Raw genomic sequence first — 18,573 nt, 5'->3', positions numbered from 1 at the left:
TAAATACTTCTAATTTATATATTAAGTTACATATTAATTTATGAAACTTATTTTACCTTGTTTTTCAGAACAGTAATAAGTTTTATTGACATGATAAATTTTTTCCCCAAGAGGAAAAGTCACCAGTAAATGTGTCCTACTTGTTGAAAATGCCTCTAATGATACTGGCCTCTATTTATTGATCATATATGCCAGACACTGCAGTGAGCGTTTAATATATTACTCATTTCTTACAACAACCCTTGTATAAGGTAGATGTTTATATTTCACTTTTGGAGAGATTAATTTGTCTAAGCTTGTGCTACCTGTAAATGGTGGAGCTTATTTTAAAGCCCTTCTGCTTTTGCTTATACACTGTTTTCTTCTACATTTCAAAAGCACCTTAAATGATTTGGTGCTGATACTTGAAGTACTTTTTAGAGAGAGTTAGCAGCATGTTGATTCTACATTTTTTTGTATATCTTCATACTCCTAAAAGTGTTCTATTTTCCATTTCTTCCACTTTAAGCATTTGTTAAATGTAATTCATTTATTTTTTTTTCAAGGATGGTACCATAATTAATGTAGCATCTAGCATAGTTGAAAGTAGCAGATACTTTAAAAATATTTGCTGCATCGATTCAAAACAATAACGAAAGGAGAGGTGGCAGTTAATGGAGGGGGGCTATTCACATAAAAATTCATTTCTGTTGGAATGTGAGGCTGGAACCTTTCTCATATTACAGCATGCTGCAGGGCAGGGCTAGAATTCAAGCTTTGATTAAAATCACCCAAATTCTTTTTTCTTTGCTTTACAACCACAAGTTATTGCCAGCTGAAAAGGATAATGGAGGGTAATGATGAATGCATTTCCATCTGCCGCTGCTGCAAAAAAAATTTTTTAGACAGTTTCATTCTTTTAAAACCTAGATAAAAAGGCTGCTTTGAAATGAGGAGTAAATTAGTGGCCACCAAATGAGTAGTTATTAGGTTGTTGCCCTAGAAGCCTGTTCAGGTGATGCTGATGGTGGTTGCTGCCAGTTAACAGTTTGGTCTCAAATAGTTTCTCCCCAGGGGTGGGGAATGTTGAGGGGGGCGGTGGTGGGGGATGGTGGGGGTGTTATAAGAATTCAAGCATTCTTGAGAGTCTTTCTTTTTCATTCCCAACTGTAGGTTTTAGACATGTGTGTTACTTTCCCAGAAACTGCCTAGATTTTCATAGGCTGTCAAGGTCAAATATATTGATTTAGCCATTTCATAATATATATGTATATGAAAACGTGTTGTATACCATAAATATATACAATTTTTATCTGTCAATAAATTTTAGAAAAGAAAGTCAAATGCAAACTGAACTTTAATAATTTTCTGCAATAGATCCTTTTTTAACTCACTGGAACCTGAGAGAACTAAACCATTTGGAATAGCCTGTGTCTCTTTTTTTTTTGAGATAGAGTCTCACTCTGTCACCCAGGCTAGAGTGCAGTGCACGATCTTGGCTCACTGCAACCTCTGCCTCCTGGGTTCAAGTGATTCTCGTGCCTCAGCCTCCTGAGTAACTGGGATTGCAGGCGCCCACCACCATACCTGGCTAATTTTTTTGTATATTTGGTAGAGGCGGGGTTTCACCATGTTGGCCAGGCTGGTGTCGAACTCCTGGCCTCAAGCAATCTGGCGGCCTCGGCCTCCCAAAGTGCTGGGTGTGAGCCACCACTGTGCCCAGCTGAATAGCCTGTATCTCTAATACATTGTTATCCCAGCCTCCTCACCCCCTCAGCAGTTAAACTATGTGCGGGGCAGATTGAATTGCTGTGCTTACCAAATTGTTTGTTTTTGTGACTGGGTCTTGCTCTGTCACCCAGGCTGGAGTGCAGTGGTGAGATCATAGCCCACTACAGCCTTGACTTCCTGGGCTGAGGCAATCCTCCTGCCTTACCCTTCCAAGTTTCTGGGACTGTAGGTGTGCACCACCATGCATGGCTAATTTAAAAATTGTTTTGTAGAGACAGAGGTCTCGTTTCATTGCCTACGTTGGTCTTGAACTCCTGAGCTCAAGCTGTCCTCCCGTCTTGGCCTCCCAAAGTATTGGGATTACAGGCTTGAGCCACCATGCCCAAACTGGGTTTTTCTTCTTACTGTAGTTGATTATTCCTCATGGTTGCCCCTCAAGATGACTTCAGCAGCGGTGTAGTATAGAAATATTCCATTAGTCCTTTAAGACTGTAACCTGATTGTTAGTAATTAGAGCTCTGGGCTTAATTGCAGATTTGTAGTCTCCTTTACACTTTAATACTTTTTTTTTTTTTTTTTTTTTTTGAGACAGGGTCTCACTCTGTCACCTGGGCTGGAGTGCAGTGGCGTGATTACAGCTCACTGCAGCCTCAACCTCTTGGGCTCAAATGATCCTCCTGCCTCAGCCTCCTGAGTAGTTGGGACTACAGGTGTGTGCCACCATGCTCAGCTAATTTTTTTGTTTTTTAACTTCTTAACAGAGATGGGGTTCTACTATGTTGCCCAGGCTGGTCTCAAACTCCTGGGTCAAACGAGCCTCCTGCCTCAGCCTCCCAAAGTGCTGGTATTATAGACGTGAGCCACCACACCTGGCCTACACTTTAAGAATTTTTTTATGATTTGTGGTTGTTTGGTATTGGTCTTTACGTTATTATATATCTGCTGAATGCTGTGTGATGGGTATTAAAATTATCCACTCCTATCAGGGAGCTACTAACTAAAATGTAATTTTTTAACCATTGAATTTGGACAATCTGACTTCAGAGTTTTAGTTCTTAACTCCTTTACTATAAAGCTGATGCCTCCTGTTTTATAAATAATACAGCCCCTATTTAAGATTTCTGCATATAACATTCCCCCATGTTATTTTCTATTAGAGTATGTGTATATATGCAAGGTTTTCCATTTCTATTCTAATAAAACTTTCATCTTTAGTTTTAGTGGTTGTCAGTTGGTTTCTTGCAAGACGTTTTCTGGCTTTAGCATTTTTATTTCAGGTAAAAGGATTATGTCACCTTGATGAGTTCTTGGCATATATGCTCTAAAGTTAGTCTTCTGTACTGGTAGAGACAAACCGTTAAAGCATGTACAGTACTTCTTTTGGATTATATTGTAATTTGAGGAACAGATTTGCCATTTGAAGTTTGTCTTAGATACATAATTTTTATTCTGTAAATGTACAGATGGTGGAATTCTGGAAACATCCTGTGTTGAAGAGAAAAATTCCACTCAGAATTTAAAATTGGCCTTGGAGAATTATAAAAAGGGGTAGGGGCATGGATCATCCATATGTGGGTTATTGAATTAAATTTTTCACTTTTTTTGTTCTTAGAGTCAACTTTTATAACACTGTTACTGGGAATACCTGACTTACTAAGCTTTTACTGAACACTTTAATTTTGGGAGTACAATTTCTAAACTCATGAAATAATCTTCATGCAACAAGATGTTATTTTATCAAATTTTGGTATTACATGCTCATTCTTAACTTTTACAAATTTTAATTAACAGGTGAGTTATACATCTTTAAATTTATATAATTAATAATCTTTTTTTATTTCTAGAACTGAGGTCAGGGGTAGTTAGCTATCTAAAAAGCAACAGCTGGGTTTTATTTTATATGCATTGTTAATTGTGGATTTTGCTGTGGAAGGGGCATTTGCATTAGATTTAATGTAATCTTGTGAAAATCTAAACATATTTAAGCATAGTTTAGGGATAATAAATTTGAGATACTACATATAATTTGATTTAGAAGCTTTTTAATCCTGAATAAGGAAGGAATACATAGAAAGTCAAGCAAAAATTCTGTGTAATAGTTGCGATACTCAAGCTGAAAATAGTCTGATCCAGCAGCCTAAAATAATGACCTTCTCACTACTTGAGCACACTTCAGTGTCATGAAATGAAGGGATGGGAAAAGGTGTCTGTGCATCTTTATTTCAGGACTGTACTAGGTATAGTGTACTTGCATGTTAACTCAAATACTAGGCTAAAAAGTTTGTATTATTATTCCTCTTTTAAAGATGAGGAAACTTAAACTTTAAAAGCAGGTGACTTGTTTGTGGTTAGAAGAAATATATGCAGAATTGTGATTTATGCCCAGAATATCTGACTCCAAGACCTAAATTCTTTCTGCCATATCATATGCTTTCTACTTATCTTTTGTTTGTTTGTTTTTTATTCCATTTTCCCCCCTTTTAACTGTGTTGGAAGTTTTCTGTTCTATTTCTTTTTTTCTCTATGGTTACCGTAGAAATGTTAATATGCATACTTAACAAAGTCTAAATGTAAATGCAATCTTTATCCTTCTCCTGAACCTCCTTCTGACAAGAACTTTTTTTAAAATTTTATTATTATTATACTTTAAGTTTTAGGGTACATGTGCACAACGTGCAGGTTTGTTACATATGTATACATGTGCCATGTTGGTGTGCTGCACCTGACAAGAACTATTTTTATCAGACATTATAGTTTTGGGACTTGATCTTTCAGCCCCAGAAATAATAACAGTGTTTATATTTACCCATATGCATTTAACCTTTTTTCCCTTGACCATTCCTTCATGTGTATCGATTGTAAGCTGAACTGTTTTTTAATTTACTCCCTCCGGAGCTTTATGTGAGATGGTCTTTGCTCAGGCTCTCCATTTGGTACAGGTCCTCAAGTTTTGCTGCCTATTACCCTATTTTCTATAGCTCCCCTCCCCATCAGGTTCATTCCACCAGTAATATGTAGATTCCCCAGGGGCCCATTCGCTTGAGCACTAACTCACCTCTCTAGACTTGTACTTTTTAAAAAATTATTTCTGCCCTTGGAGCATTTCTTTTACTTTATTGTTGGCTCTTCTATACATTAAAAAAAAACTTTAAGCACTTAATGCAACAATTTTTGGTGGTCTCCATCCATGGGGCTGCAGTGCCAGAAATAAAAGTCCACATTGCCATTTTGCTTCATGGGCAAAACGTATTTTGTATTGAACATGTGGGCTGGGGGATGGGTAGAGGATTTTTTAAAATTTATTTTAAAATAAATTCCTAGAAACTGATGAAACTCTTTCGTTTAGAGTCATAAGAAATAAACTATTTGTTTGATGAAGAAGCAACAGAGGACTTCCAAAAAGCACTTTTGAAAACTCCCCTTACTGAAGGTTTATATTAACTGCCCTCTAGAGGAAGAAAAAAATCTGAGAAAGATCTTTTAATAGGACATTAAGTATTGTTTTCCCTTGCACCTTTTTCTAAGTTAAACAAGAACCAAGGATTACTTGCTCTGTGCATGGGATGCCATGTTGTAAAGTTTAGGTAGCAGATGCTCTAAGAAAATTTATAACATTAAGGCTGAAATTACCATGAAAATGCCAAAACATCTTTGTATCGGAACTTTACAAAATTTGGTTCTTAGGATTTCTTAAAACGTATCAGTTTTCAAAGAGATGGTAAGTTTACTTCATCAGTTCTCTTTGAATGTTTTTTTTTGTCATGAGATGGAGTCTTACTCTGTTGCCCAGGCTGGAGTGCAGTGGCACGATCTCAGCTCACTGCGACCTCTGCCTTCCCAGTTCAAGCGATTCTTCTGCCTCTTGAGTAGCTGAGATTACATGCGTGCACCACCACGCCTGGCTAATTTTTTGTATTTTTAGTAGAGATGGGGATCTCACCATGTTGGCCAGCCTGGTCTTGAACTCCTGACCTCAGGTGATCCACCCACCTCAGCCTCCCAAAGTGCTGGGATTACAGGCATTAGCCACTGTGCCCGGCCAAGAAATAGAAAATAACTTTAGAGCAGTATTTTCTATATTCTATATTTTTTCATATATTCCTATATGATTACCTACATAGGATACGTGTGTTGTGTTTTGCTTTGCTTACCTGATAAAACACTGTTAAAAATAATATTGTAATTGAAAAGATGTTTAACCCACATTTTTTAATGGGTTAAGGTTAATGTTTTGAGGTTTTTTTTAGCATATGGTATTGATTTAGTGTTTTTGGCAATAATTTTGTTAGCACTGATAGAAAAGATGAGGATTTGAAAGGAAACAATTGCTTGCTTTGTAAGTTGTGATGTTCAGTAATGACTAAGTACATTCATTTGCACAGCCAGTATAAACTCCAGATGATTTTTTCCCTGCCTGTTCCTTAAGTGGGTCATGTGATTTGGTGTTTATCATTGACTTAAATATCTTCAAGTTTTACAAACCACATAACTTGACCATGAAATCAAGCAGCTCTTTCAAAGGACTCTTTGAAAGTAGATTTTATTTTTATTTTTGGGGTGATTTCAATGAAAAGAAGATTATGCAATTTGTGTATGGGTTTTGGAACTTTTCTCCCTTCCTTTCCTTCTTTTTATTTCATCTTTCTTTCCTGCCTTCTTTCTTCGTTCCGTCCTTCCTTCCACCTTCTTTTTTTTTTTGAGACAGTGTCTCGCTCTGTCACCCAGGCTGTAGTGCAGTGGCCCAATTTCGGCTTCCTGCAGTCTCCACCTCCCAGGTTCAAGCAATTCTTCTGCCTCAGCCTCCTGATTAGCTGGGACTATAGGCGCGTGTCACCATGCCCGGCTACTTTTTTGTATTTTTAGTAGAGACAAGGTTTAGTCATGTTGGTCAGGCTGGTCTCGAACTCCTGACCTCAAGTGATCCGCCTGCCTCGGCCTCCCAAAGTGCCGGGATTACAGGCATGAGCCACTGTGCCTGGCTCCTTCCACCCTCTTTAAAACAAGTTTCAATGCAGAGATTTCTGTGGTACTTTTTGGTTGGTCTTCCCAACACAGCCTCTGCCATTAGCAGTTAGCTTTTAGTGAGGCTGATAGGCCATTCATTTATTTTATAAAATCAATTTTGTGTATGGTATTTGGTGGCCGTCTTTCAGAGATGACAGTGACTCAAGTGTCTGTGAGATTGTGACTGCTGCACTTTATTTAGATCTGGTCCTTTTTGTTTTAGGGATAATGGGAAAGGAGCCTAATCCCTAAAGAATGGTATCTAAATTTGTGAAGAACCTGCCTAAATTGTATGGTGGCACATGTGACTGATGGATCTTTTGGATTTGAATGCGTGTAATGTTTTAAATATATGTTTACTATGAAAATTGTTCCTGGGTTCCTTCTTTCTTCTGTAGGATATGTGTATGGATTAATTGTACAGAACCATTACTATGCTGACCTTTGTGCAAATGTGAAATACTTCTTTAATGGTTCTTTTAAAAACTGGCTTCTGTCAACGCTGAGAATTTCAGCATCATTATCTGATAAGAGTTACTACCCCATTTTAAGTATTTGCATAGTTTGACATATGTATGCACAAATACACATGTGGAATCATAAACAATGATATGTAAAAAATGGGGAGATTATTTCAGAGGTAGTAGGTTTATTTTTGAATAATAAGTGTATCTTAAATTCAGTAAGTTAAATATATAATAAATGCCCATGATGTATAAGGAACTATGTTTGATGCTAGGTAGATTTATAAATAGCTATAAGTTCTTATTTCTTATAGAATAAGGAATTGTCCATAAAGACCCTACAGCTTAGAACTGCTGAATTTAATAAGCTGTATACTAGGTTTTTGTTATTACTTTTAATGGCAAAAACTGCAATTACTTTTGTAACCCAGTAGTAGTTCACATGAGAGACATTATCACAAGACAAAGAGATTAGAGAAAACTTTATGCATAATGACTTGGGACTGGGACTTGAAGATAGGATTTGTAGAGGCATAGAGGTGTGGGGGACAAAGTACCCAGTAGAGGAAGCCTGAGACAGGATGGGAAGTTGCAGCATGTGTTTGAGGGACCAGTTGGTTATAATATATGGGATACATTTTAGAGAGTAGGAGAAGATAAGATTGGGGCTAGGACATATAGGACCTTGAGTACCATCTTGAGAAAACTCTGAAGTTTGTGAAAGAGTGAGGTGATTGATCATCTATTCATTTGGTAACCAATTGAGTATCAGTTGTGTGTCAGGTACCAATTAAGCAGAAAAGTAGAGTGGGTAAGAATTACATAGCAGCTGGGCACGGTGGGTCACGCCTGTAATCCTAGCACTTTGGGAGGTCGAGGTGAGTGGATCACTTGAGGTCAGGAGTTAAAAACCAGCCTGGCCAACATGATGAAACTCTGTCTCTACTGAAAATTAAAAAAAAAATGTGGTGGGCGCCTGTAATCCCAGCTACTTGGGAGGCTGAAGCAGGAGAATCACTTGAATACGGGAGGTGGAGGTTGCAGTGAGCCGAGATTGCACCACTGCACTCCAGCCTGGGCAACAGAGCGAGACTCGTCTCACAGGCCCTGGGACAACTAAACTTCCAAGTTTAAGTCCTGATTTACTACTTGTTGGCTTAAGGACCTTGTGTAAGTTTCTTAACCCTTTCAAACAGGTCTAAGTCTGTCTGTGATGATAAATTTGTTAAATCATCAAGTCATTGATTTTTATAAAAATTTCTAATGTTAAGGTCTAAGAAATTTTTATAAGAACTTTCATTATTGGTTACTGGTCCTAAGAGATAGAGAACTATTTTATCATTAATATCAAAAATTTTAGTATTTCACATAGAAGTTTTTTAGTTGAGACCTTTTAAAATGCAGGATTACGTTAGCTAATTTGACTTCTTTCAGATATTGTTGAATTTAATTTTAAGTCAAATTTAAAATTAAAATGAAGGCCAGGCATGGTGGCTCACACCTATAATCCCAGCACTTTGGGAGGCCGAGGCAGGTGAATCACCTGAGGTCAGGAGTTCGAGACCAGCCTGGCCAACATGGTGAACCGTGTCTCTACTAAAAATACAAAAAATCAGCCAGGCATGGTGGCTCATGCCTGTAGTCCCAGCTACTTGGGAGGCTGAGACACGAGACTTACTTGAACCTGGGAGGCGGAAGTTGCAGTGAGCCAAGGTCACGCCACTGCACTCCAACTTTTGTGACAGAGTGAAACTCCGTCTCAAAGAAATAAAAAATGAAAATTAATGTAAGTTAAATTAGATTACACATGTTAAATTTAAATTTAAATAAGTTGAAAATTAAAACCCAAACGCACCTTAAATAAATCACAACCCAAATAATCTAGTACCCATCTCTTCAGCTGGAGGAGGGAATTGAGGCAATGGGGGTTCTGTGTTTGACTTCTGCGAACACAAGGTAGATGTTTATTTGTTGTTGCTGCTGATGTTTAAATCAGAAAAGGTTAGAAATGCATACTGAGTAGGCAGAATTATAGCTTCCACACTCTGTTCTAGACAGATTGGGGTAGATATCTGATTGTCTTTGAGAATAGACTTTTAACAAAGTGATAAGAGTTGAGATAAGTCACAAATATAACCTCACAGGAGTTCATATTAGTGTAGCAAAAGTGTGGGTATTATTAACTAGGTTCTTCCGTACACTCTACTTTTTGTTCAAGGACATTTCTGTGGGTTCTGATCAATAGTATTTAGTGGTATTTAATATTTGTATGCCCCACAACCACCCTCTAGTACCCTACATATTTATTACTATAAACTAACCTTTGATCTCTGATACTGTTGAATAGTTTAGTTATATATTCAAACTGTGTGGCAAGACTTGCAGCGGAGGGTATAGGAAATGGGGTTTGGCCTGAGGAGAAGGGAATAGGAAAGGCTTGGTGCTGTGCCTTGTTCTTCAGATTTTACATCCCTTGAATTGCTTTCCTCCTATGACCATTGCTTTGCCATGACTGTCTAAAACTATGCTATGATGTATGAGTTATGAGGTGTTCATTTCAGATGTTATGCACTGAGCTCTAATTAATTTGACAGAAGCCAGATTCATTTTTATGCAGAGAGTTTTAGTATAGTAGATTTGGAGCTAGAAGACCTAGGCTTGAACCTTGGCTGTTTCTCTTATTATTTGTGTCACAAAATGTAGGTTTTCTTAATCTGTTTTCTTATTAGTAAAGAGGGAATAGTCATTACTGTTGTAGGTTGTTGTGAGGTTGTTGCAATAAGGCTTAAATGAGATGCCGAGAAAGCATTTTATAAAATTCTAAAGAGCTATTTAAATGTCCCGTGTCCTTGGTACATGGTGAGTCTTTGGAGGCACGCAGTGTGTCTTAAGTATCATTTGGAGCAACTACAACAATAAAGCACAGATTTTTAAGTTATAAGCTCTGAGAGTACAGACTTTGTCTATTTTGTACCACTGTATCTGCAGCATCTTATAGAATGGTGTTTATTTATTTCTAAGTTTCAAAACTTTAAAACATTTTTCTTCTGCTTACCCCCTTTCCTTAGAAGTTTGATGATTCTTTCTTCGTCTTCAAAAAAAAAAAAAAAAAAAAGATATAAACAGAGCATAGCACCCTGTCCTGTAGTTGAATAGATAAGCTAACTCTTTGTGGGCTGGTCCTTAAAAGTAAAGAGGGTGGGTGGTTACAATGGGATTCTCTTTTAGTTCTATTTCTGCCACAAATAAAAAGAAACAAGATAATAGATGGGAACCTGAAAAGAAAAATGTTTCAGTAGAACTTAGAGAGACAGGCAGGAATTTAGGAATAGCAGTTGAATGGAGAAGCCAGAATAGGAGTTTGGGTTGGGTCCAGGGAAAGATGATCTAGACCATAAAGGCGTACACGAGGTCTTACTATTAAGACATTCTGTCACAGCCAGGTAGGGCACACTAAGCTTAGACATGAAAATTCAGACTGCTTTAAAAAATGGTACCCTGTTTATATGTTTATATATGTAAATCAGCATTCCTGTGGTGATAGATGATAGATAAGATTATATTTTCAGATAGTATCCCTATAATTCTTTTTAGTAGGTTAAATATACCCTTCAAATTAGTTTTCTTGAGAGTGAATTATTTGACTCATCCAGGCTCTGTTACACGTGAGCTGTGTGATATTGGGCAAGTTACCCAACTTACTTGACTCTGTTTTTTTCCCATGCTTAAAGTAGAATAATACTTACCTTGCAGAGTTGTTAGGATGCAAAATAATGCATGTGAAGTACCTAGTGCAGTATTAAGTGTACAGCAGGGATTCAGTTAATGGTGGGTATTATTATTTTTTGATGTAGGCTTAATGTATAATTATTTGTATATCATTTGACAGTAAGTACTATTGATATAGTATGAACATTCCAAATGTTGTTGGTCTTGTGGGTTTCAGTGTTTGTTTTTAGACTAAATATATATTATGTTTTCCTTTCATAGATTTCTGAGAGAGCAGACACCATCTTATTTCTGTTGAATTATATTTAGTAACTCAAAAGGCATTTACCAAGCTGTCAGAAGCAGCTTCATTTAAAAGGTAATTTCAAATTTTGAAAGAGTCATTTACTCTTTAATTTTACTTGGATTATATTTGTATACTTGGCATAGATAATTAATGGTTCTCTTACACTAAATTTGATTCATTCAGACGATAGAACATTCCTATTATATCATATTCACTCCGTATTGGAGGTTTTTTTTTTTTTTAAAAACATCTTTGGTAATACAGTTGATTTCCCAATCTCAGTGAGCACTACTATGCTATATGACATGAACAATGTAAATAATTTGTTTCCTTGCAAATATTTAAAAAATTTTCCCAAATTATTTTAAATGTATTTTGTTTAAATGCAAAATACCAGGTGCATTTGGAATCATCTCAGTGGGGAGCTTGTTACTGGAGTAGGAAGGAGATAAGCTGGAAAGAAATTGTGTGCTATGGCAAATTTTTATACTACTTTTAGGCAGCCTTAACATCTATTTAAAAATTGAGTGGCTGGACGCGGTGGGTCATGCCTGTAATCCCAGCACTTTGGGAGGCTGAGGCAGGTGGATTACCTGGTATCAGGAGTTCAAGACCAGCCTGGCCAACATGGTGAAACTCTGTCTCTACTAAAAATACAAAAATTAGCTGGGTGTGGTGGCACATGCCTGTAATCCCAGCTACTTGGGAGGCTGAGGCAAGAGAATTGCTTGAGCCCAGAAGGCGGACGAGGTAGCAGTGAGCCAAGATCGTGTCACTACACTCCAGCCTGGCGGACAGAGTGAGACTCTTGTCTCAAAAAAAAAAAAAAAAAAAAAATTGAGCTTCATTCAGCAGACTTCCTCGATCTCTATTTTGTATTTAAGATAGTAGTAGCAAATAGAGCTTTTAGTGGACTGTGAATAATTTTGACTTTTGAGATAGGAGGAATAAGCTGTTTTATTTTCTGAGGGCACACTTGGTACTAGAATCTTTAAGTGACCATGAAATGAAGGTAAACATAATTGGGGGGAAAAACAGCCTTAAATTATTTTACTCTCATGATGTTTGTAAGTAAGCATGCTAGGTTTTAGAGATACACAGAGAAACTACTGTGACTGCGAAGGTGTCTTCCTGTAACTTTATGCTAGTCCAAAGATAACATTACCTCATGAATTCTCAATAAATGTACAGAAGTGGTAATGTGTGACCAAACTTTAATATCTGCTTGGAACTAGTGCTTTCTTATCATTTGGAAGAAAAAAATTATCATTTTAAACCATTTAACATCTGGGAATGACTATAATTATGACAGACAAACTTTATTTTCACTAGAAGACAGAATAGGATAGTGAAAAGAGCACTGGAATGAAAATCAGGAACCCAGGGTCTCTACTTGCCCTTTTTTTTGGTAACTGGCTGTGGGACCTTAAACAGCTCATTTAATCTCTGAGTTTTAGTTACTTACTGTGCAAAATGAGAGAGTTAGAATTAAATATCAAGGTCCTTTCCACCTAAGGGAAGGAAATTTTGTAATAAAACAAATAGTATTAAGGAGGACACCCAAGACTGGTTAGAATCATCCAGTTGAGCAAAAAATTAAAAAGAATATATATATATATATATATATAGTTATTTAGCATGATTTAGTGTGGAGATAGTATGGGATCCAGAGACAGAAGAGGAGTTGAATCCTGGCTTAATCATTGCTGGCTATGTGGCCTTAGGTAAATAACTCTGATTTTCAATTTTCTTATCTTTAATAGGGATTATAATAACTACCTATGACAGAGACTGCCAAATATACTCCAGTAGCCATTCTGCTTTTCTTCTTTTCAGAAATAAAATTTCTAGTCCTGCCTGAAGTTTAAGCTAGCCCATGACTACTCAAGTGCAACTGTATTTCCCAGGTAGATGCTGGTAGATTGGGCCCAGTAAGTTTGGGCCATTGGGATGTGAAAGGAAGAGATGCGGGCAACTTTTTGGGTCATCTTCTTAAAGAAAAAGCCATTTGTCCTGGATGTCCACTTTTCTTTTTTCTCTTTGGCTGGGAAATGACAAGAATTAAAGCAGCAGCCTTGGATCCAGAGATGGACGCCAATTGATGAAGATGGCAGGACTGACTGGCCAGTCTGGGTTCCCTGGAGCAGAGCTGTCTCTCCACCCTAGGTTATCTACTTACTTTTGTACTGTTATGTGAGAGAGAAATAAACTTCTATCTTCTTTAAGCCCTTGTTTTTTTTGGTATTTCTTTGTTATAGCTGATTAGCCTACCCAGTGGCCTAAACAAAAGACTACCTTTAATTAAAGAGTTGTGAAGACTAGAGATTATAAATTGCCTAGTTTAGTGGGTGGCACATTATCAGTATTATCTACCATTTGTTGAATATTCACTTTCCATCTATTATGGGTGGGGCACAATGCTAAATGTAATGATCTTGAAAATAGTTTCTATTATCAGTGGATTTAAGAAAAATAAAAACAAGAATTCTTAGCAGTTTAACAGAGGTATATAAAATAACCAGCAACAGCCAGTTAGAGAACAAAATTTTATAGTGTCATTCGTAATAGTAACCAAAAATATAATTTATCTAGAATGAAAAAATAAGAAATGGGCAAGAAGACCTTTATGAGAAACCGTTTAATTAAGACCAAAAAACCATAAAATTTATGAAGAGCTATTTCTTGTTACTTAATGTTATAAAACGTTGTTTCTCACAAAGGTCAGTTTATAGGTTTAATTAATGTTAAAAACTCAAATATGACATAATGCATATAATGAAAAACATTGGTTCCCTGGTCCATCCTTTCTCATCCCTGCATGGTTATCCCCAGAGGCAACTACTTATTATCCTCTTGATAGTTTCTCCTAGTATTTCTCAATACTAATTATACTGCCATTTAAATTTTTTTTCCAATTTAATCATATATGTCGACTTACTAATAAGGCAAAGGAAGATTTAGCTTTTTTATATTTAAGTTTTTCCTTTCCCCCTCAACTTTCTTTCCCTAATATAATTATCACTATTTTTGGTTAGTTAGTGTCTTCATTGTTATAATTATGTATTATTCATACTTGAGCCACTCAGTGATTATGATTACATTTACTGTTTTTCTATAACTTGTTTTCTTGGAGTTTATGGGAAATTGTCTTGTATTATATCCCTGATAATTTTTATTCCCATTTTTTCTTTTTTAGAATTTCTTTTGTCTAATATTCAAACTCCTGGATTTTGATTTTCTAATTTTTACTTTTCTAGTGTCTGGGAGATTTTCTAAGCCTTTTCTTCCAATGTTATTATATATTTTTAAATTTACTGCTCTCATTTAAACTTTTCAGCTGGGCACGGTGGCTTATGCTTTTAATCTCAGTACTTTGGGAGCCCCAGGTAGAAGGATCACTTGAGGCCAGAAGTTAAAAGACTAGCCTGGGCAACATAGTGAGACCCCATCTACAAAGAAAAAAAAAATTAGCTGGGCGTGGTTCATTGGTGCATGTCTGTAATCTTATCCAATCAGGAAGCTGAGGCAGGAGGATTGCTTGAGCTCAGAGTTAGAGGTTACAGTGAGCTATGATTGTGCCACTGCACACCAGCTTGTGCAACAGAGTGAGACTGTGTCTCAAAAATATTATAAGTAAACTTTTCAAAGCCTTTTCTTCTTTTGTGAGCATTCATTTTTATAGTCTATTATTGTTTTATGGTTATAATTTCATCTCTCTCCAAATAATTTTGGTATTAAAAAACAATTTGTGTATTGTATTTTTGTTTGTTTTTCTATTTGATTTGGTTTCTTTATTTCATGATAGGTGCATTCCTTGGTTGTTCCTCAAACATTTAGCTAATACTAAAAATCTTGGAAACTCTGTGTGCATGGGTTTCACTCTAGGGCTGTTAGTTGAAGATCAGATTTATTTTATTGAGACATTGCTGACTCTTAATATCTATAGTAGGGGTCCCCAACTCCGAGGTTGTAGACTGGTAACACTGTGTGGCCCATTAGGAACTGGGCCGCACAGCAGAAGGTAAGTGGCAGGCCTGAGCTCTGCCTCCTGTCAGATCAGCAGCAGCATTAGATTCTCATAGGACTGTGAACTCTATTGTGAACTGTGCATACAAGGCATCTAGGTCGCATGCTTCTTATGAGAATCTAATGCCCGATGATCTGAGGTGGAACAGTTTCCTACAGAAACCATCACCCCTGCCCACGTTATCTGTGGAAAAATTGTTTTCCATGAAATCGGTTCCTGGTGCCAAAAAGGTTAGGGACCACTTATCTATATAGCCTTTTCTGTTGGGCTGATTTCTCTTTCCAAAGAAGAGTCTTTCTCCTGCCTGGGAGGTACAAGTTGCTACTAGTTTCTGACAGTTAAACAAAGGAGGAGAACTGAGAGGTAGGGAGTGATCTCACTGCTTAGTATAGAGATGCTCTTTAATTTACAGTAGCATTATATCCTGATGAACCCATTGGAAGGTGAGAATATCATAAGTCAAAAATGCATTTAGAGCTGGGCACGGTAGCTCACACCTGTAATCTCAGCACTTTGGGAAGCTGAGGCGGGTGGATCATGAAATCAAGAGATCAAGACCATCCTGGCCAACACGGTGAAACCCTATCTCTACTAAAATACAAAAAATTAGCTGGGCGTGGTGGCGCACGCCTGTAGTCCCAGGTACTCGGGAGGCTGAGGCAGGGGAATTGCTTGAACCCAGGAGGCAAAGGTTGCAGTGAGCTGAGATTGTGCCACTGCACTCTAGCCTGGATAACAGAGCAAGACTGTCTCAAAAAAAAAAAAAAAAAAATGCATTTAGTACACCTAACTTAATGAAGCCTAATCTAGCCTATCTTAAATGTGTTCAGAACACTTACATTAGCCTACAATTGGGCAAAAATCATCTAACAGCCTGTTTTATAATAAAGAGTTGAATACTTTATGTAATTCATGAAAACTGTACTGAAAATAAAAACCAGAATGGTCATATGGGTACCAAAAGTACGGTTTCTACTGAATGCATATTCTTTTCCCACCATGGTAAAGTCGAACTATTATAAATCAGGCACCACTGTATAAATTTAATCTCCCTGTTTTCGGTACAGTATCTTGGTTTTTTTTTTTTAGACCGAGTCTCACTCTGTCACCCAGGCTGGAGTGCAGTGGCATGATCTCGGCTTACTGCAACTTCTGCCTCCCAGGTTCAAGCAATTCTTGTGCCTCAGCCTCCCAAGTAGCTGGGATTACAGGCGCCCACCACCATGCCTGGCTAATTTTTGTATTTTTAGTAGAGATGGAGTTTCACCATGTTGGCCAGGCTGGTTCTTGAACTCCTGACCCCAAGTGATCCACCCGCTCAGCCTCCCAAAGTACTAGGATTACAGGCGTGAGCCACCATGCCTGGCCATTAGTACAGTATCTCTTTTTTTTTTTTTTCCCTGAGACAGAGTTTTGCTCTTGTTGCGTAGGCTGGAGTGCAATGGTGCTATCTCGGCTCACCACAACCTCTGCCTCCTGGGTTCAAGCGATTCTTCTGCCTCAGCCCCCCGAGTAGCTGGGACTACAGGTGCCCGCCACCACACCCGGCTAATTTTTTGTATTTTTAGTAGAGACGGGGTTTCACAGTGTTAGCTAGGATGGTCTCAATCTCCTGACCTTGTGATCCTCCCGCCTCGGCCTCCCAAAGTGCTGGGATTACAGGTGTGAGCCACTGTGCCCAGCCAGAAGGGTTCTTAAGAAAATAAAAATAATTACAAAACCCCAATTTGTACATAGTTATACCATTTAGTTAAATACTGTATGTACACAACTTACTGTCATCAAATTATTATAATAATAAATGCAAAGGTGAGTAGAGCACCTGATTAATCTTGGACAGAGATATTGTCTTATTTATCATTGTGACTCCATTACATAGCACAGTGCCAGACATATAAAATGCTATTAATATATGTTTGAAAGAATGAATTAATTAATGACTAAATCAGTGTGTATATGCTAATTAGTGTAGTACATACCTTTTTCATCTGTAAATTTTTCTTTTGTTAGCATATTTTATTTTCTTTCTCTACATATTTGACTCCTTCCTTTTAAAAGCTTATTATACATTATTTTAAGTAGTTTTATTTTTTAGTCGGATCTCATAACACTAAACAAAGATGTATTTATCAAACATTTATACATTGTTTACTGTGTGCCTGGTGCTGTTCTTAAACCATTTAATCCTCATTAATAACCCTATAAGGTGGTTACTGCTAATATTCCATTTACAAGAGGAAACTGAGGCACAGAGAAGTTAGGTACTCACTCAAGGTTATCCAGCTAGTAAGTGTCACAGCTGGACTTGAACTCATGTCTGGGTTCCAAAGTTTATGTGTTTAACCACTACACTAGACAGACTCCTATTTTTAAAAAAGTACCAACTCTAAAAATTATTTCCATCTCCAGAAGACTGCCCTTACTAGTGGGGCTTTTGTTATTTATAGTAAATTTTATTAAAATAGAAATTTTCAAACGATAATATTCACTGTACTTGTCTTTTATCATCAAACTGTTTAATGAGTATACTGTTTTATTTTTAAAAATGATATTTATTATAAGCATGTTTGATGTCTGTGTGCTAATAATTATATTGATAAAATATTGATATTGGTAAAATTTGGCATTATTTCAAAATGTGTTGGAATATGTATGTGTGACTGTTGGAGTGCTTTACTTTCTGTTGGTATTGGTAAAGTATTCTTTCTGGCTGAAGCATCTCTAAAATATCAGAGGAAAAATGAGAGGTGGGATCCAGAGGGATTGGAATTTTAGACATCTTTGAATTATTTTTGTCATTTGTGATAAGTACCTAATGAATTTTGAACCTAGTAATGCCCTTGTGTGCTAACTATTTTGGTACCCGAGAAACTGGAGTGTTTCTGTTCCTTGCCTTGTTTAGTGGTCCAGGAAAGAGGTCTGAAGATTCAAACTCTAGTCTAGTTTGAGTTTGTGTTTGATAGTTTACAAATCAAGGTGCTTAAATTCACACTTTATTTACTGCTATATGCAGCTCTTTTTAAAAGCCTTTTGCGATATTTTTTGGTATTTTGATTTTTTAAAGCCCTCAGGTAGCCTAATTAAAAATGGGATGTCCAAATTCACTGAGGCATCTGTTAAATAAAACCTGTCATTTAAAAAAAAAAGAAAAGGAATTGTCTGTTTTATTCTATAGCCACAGCAGAAGGGTTAAATATGGACAGAACACTATTTGTCCTTTTAGGTATTACTGTTTTAGAAGGAGATTATAGCTATACTTTCTTTTTTATGCCTTCCCTCTTTCCCTAAATAATTAGGGAAACTTTTATAAATATAGTATCTGGCAGAAATTGCTTTATATTAAATATCAAAAA

General features: G+C 36.9%; 1 protein-coding gene and 1 long non-coding RNA gene across 9 annotated transcripts in view; both read left to right on the top strand.

Moving 5' to 3' along the window:
* The window catches only part of DISP1 (dispatched RND transporter family member 1), a 193,956-nt gene that overhangs the window by 9,223 nt on the left and 166,160 nt on the right, over positions 1 to 18,573 (top strand). The window lies entirely within an intron of this gene.
* Positions 1,106 to 18,406, top strand: LOC134761573 (uncharacterized). Of its 2 annotated transcripts, XR_010140379.1 has the most exons (4): positions 1,106 to 2,420; positions 3,323 to 3,501; positions 11,169 to 11,265; positions 13,030 to 18,406. It is a non-coding gene; the product is annotated as an uncharacterized LOC134761573 (long non-coding RNA). The 2 variants fall into 2 exon arrangements; XR_010140380.1 differs by lacking the exon at positions 3,323 to 3,501 and having other exon boundaries at positions 2,299 to 2,420.

This window comes from Pongo abelii, chromosome 1 (assembly GCF_028885655.2).
Source record: "Pongo abelii isolate AG06213 chromosome 1, NHGRI_mPonAbe1-v2.0_pri, whole genome shotgun sequence".
Taxonomy (NCBI): Eukaryota; Metazoa; Chordata; class Mammalia; order Primates; family Hominidae; genus Pongo; species Pongo abelii.
Note: the sequence above shows the minus strand (reverse complement) of the source record. Positions and strands in the feature narration are given on the sequence as shown.